Genomic DNA, 3,325 nt, shown 5'->3' with positions numbered 1-3,325 from the left:
GTCGAACACGTTTAAGCTCCAGTTTAACCTTAAACTGGAGCTTAAACGTGGAAATGCTCCCTTGGTGAAATTCTCATTCTGGTGTTTAACTTCCAGTTTAAGGTTAAACTGGAGGTTAAACGCCAGTTCCAGCATTTCTTAGCCTTCATGATTCTGGCGTTTAAGCTCCAGTTTAAGCTTAAACTGGAACTTAAACTCCACATGTGATATTCAAGCTTCCTTTATTGATTTTGTTGCTTTCTTGCCTAGCCTCTTCTTCCCTGAAATCATCCAAACAATTGCATCAAAGTCTTGCAAAATTTCATGAGAAATCTTCCATTCATAGCATTCAAGTAATATAACTAAAAACTCATGGAATTTGCATCAAAATCATACTGTTTGGATGGTTCATTGCTTTGTTATTCATTTAACCATTCTTGGTTACTTTAAGCTCAAGAAAATGCATAAAACAACTAAAACTAACAGAAAAATGCTAGTGAAACTAGCCTAAGATGCCTTGGCATCACAACACCAAACTTAATACTTGCTTGTCCCTAAGCAAGTCCTGAGTTATTTGAGAAGAAAGTTTGAAACAGAAAGCAATTATATTGGCTATATTAGCAAGCATTTGAAGTTCATCAGAAGGGTTTTATGCAGAAAGTTGTAGTATCACTTTTTCATTCTTATCAGGTAAGATTATCACTTTTTCATTGCATCCATCAAACACTGCTATGGCCTCTTGTTATTCTTATGTCCTTGGCACTTTTCTCTTCTTTGTTTTTCTTTTCTTTTTCTTAGAGCTCCTTTGCTCCTTGTTTGCTTAGTGTCATGTGTTGCATAAGCCTTTGGCATTTTCTTTTTCTTATCAGTGCACTACACATATCCACTCCAGGCATTTTAGTTCACATTTCTTCGTGAGACATTGGTGCCCAGCACCTTTTTGTGTGACTAAATGTTTTGTATTTAGGTTGCTCTTGATAATGGACTTTTGGTTGATAATCCCGGGTTAGTTAACCCAAGTTACCAAGTGTTGAAACACTCCTCAGAACCTATTCATCCAAGCATATCCTTAATACATAAACACCACAGGCATTTGTCTCAGAAGTTCAAACCATTGGTGCCTAGCTTATTTTCTCAATTTTTTTTTTTTTTCTTTTTAGTTGCCCTTTTTCAGTGGCTTTTTCTTCTTCTTTTTCTTTCTTTTTCATGGCCAAAGACATTTATTCATTAAGATCCATAGACAGTTTTCAATTTCTACACAAAAAATGATAATTCTACACTCTATTTCCAGTGATCTGACTAAACAATCAAGCATGCATACCACCACTTAATTCTACTTGATTTGTCACTAATTGAGCCAAGTTACTTTTGTTCAAACTTTTCTTTTATTTTTGGAAACAGAACAAGCATGGCAAGCATTTGTTTAAGAAGGTGAAGTTATATCCAAACATCTAGGCATTCACTTTATTCAAAGCAGTAAACAGACACTCATACTAAAAACTTCACATTCCAGAAAGATTCAACAATTACAGTTTAAACCAGAAAAAGCATGCTTTTGTTTGCCTTTTAAAGAATGGTCAAGGAACACCACCACCTTGTGAAATTTCTTGTTTTCTCTTTTTTTGCCAGGAAACAATTTGATTTCTCCTTCTTCTCCTAATTGTTGCTTCATGTTCTTTCTCAGATCCTTGTTTCCTTTCCTGCAAAGAGTGATGAAGTTGCTTGCTTCTCAAGCACTTGAGTGGTTAGCTCAACTATGTATGGGCAAGTGTCTGAGTCTTAAGTTGGTGTGTGAACACCAAACTTAGTCTCCTACTTACTCCTTTGCTCTTTGAGTCCTTGAATTCTCCTTGGAATGAAGTTGCTGCTAAGGATTTTAAGCATTCCTGTGATTGCTTAGAATGGTTGTTCCTTTCATATAATTCAAAGGTTGTTGTGTTCAGTTGATCTGTGTGGTGGAACACCAAACTTAGAGTCACACATTCCCCTTTGAATTATTGATCCACGAATTCATTGTTTGGTGTGAAACACCAAACTTAATTCTTTGCAATGCACAGAAACTACTTCACCTTTTTATTGAAACAAATAAAAGAAACAGCAAGGGAGTATTACCTCAGGTTGGGTTGCCTCCCAACAAGCGCTTCTTTAACGTCATTAGCTTGACGGTCAGCTTCCTCAGTTAAGGTGATATTTAACTTTGTCCTTCTCCTCCACGTCCTTTATTGATTTTGTTGCTTCCTTGCCTAGCCTCTTCTTCCCTGAAATCATCCAAACAATTGCATCAAAGTCTTGCAAAATTTCATGAGAAATCTTCCATTCATAGCATTCAAGTAATATAACTAAAAACTCATGGAATTTGCATCAAAATCATACTGTTTGGATGGTTCATTGCTTTGTTATTCATTTAACCATTCTTGGTTACTTTAAGCTCAAGAAAATGCATAAAACAACTAAAACTAATAGAAAAATGCTAGTGAAACTAGCCTAAGATGCCTTGGCATCATTAGTATATGTTATATATCCTATAAATATAACAAAGGTAAAAAATATATTGTTTTAGATATAAAAAAGAGAACTTAAGAAAAATTCAATAAAGTGTTGCTTTAGGTATTAAAAAAAGATAACTGCAAATGAACTTAAATAAGTGTTGCTTTAGGTCTATAAAAAGGCAACTTAAAAAAATATAGACAAGTGTTGCTTTATGTATTAGAAAATACAACTCGTAAAAAGGGGTTGCCATAAAGTCTTTGTTTAAAGTGTTGTCTTTGGGTCCTCTAAGGCAACCCTTATGCAGAGTTGCTTTTTTTGTAGAAAAGGCAACGTTTTGTGAAGGTTGCCATAAAAGGGTTCCCTTTGATACACAAAAGCGTTGCCTTAGACCAAAGGTAACGGCCGTATAGCCAACCCCCCAAAAAGCGTTGCGTTTTGTCGGAAAGTGTTGCCTTTGATCAAAGGCAACATTTTTCCTTATTATAGGCAACATTTTTAAAGGGTTGTCTCAGCCTGAATTTGTTGTAGTGTGCCAAGGCATCTTAGGCTAGTTTCACTAGCCTTTTCATTTGTTTTTAGTAGGTTTTATGCACTTTCTTGAGCTATAAGTAAGCAATTGGGTTAGAATTTCTTGTATGCCTAGATTCATTCAATCATGGTTAATTTGATGTAATTTCATGAGAATTATGCTATAATTACTTGTGTGCTAAGAATAATGAGAATCCTTATGACTTTAGCAAGGCTTTGATGCATGTATTGTTTGATGACAAGTGAAGGAAAGCATGGGAGGAAGTTGAAGAATGAGCATCGAAAGGATGAAGGAGAAGCAACGTTGGTGGCCAAGTTGGACCACCAA

The sequence above is a fragment of the Arachis ipaensis genome, chromosome B04 (genome assembly GCF_000816755.2).
Source record: "Arachis ipaensis cultivar K30076 chromosome B04, Araip1.1, whole genome shotgun sequence".
Classification (NCBI taxonomy): domain Eukaryota; kingdom Viridiplantae; phylum Streptophyta; class Magnoliopsida; order Fabales; family Fabaceae; genus Arachis; species Arachis ipaensis.
The sequence above is the reverse complement of the archived record's forward strand: the minus strand, read 5'-3'. Positions refer to the sequence as shown.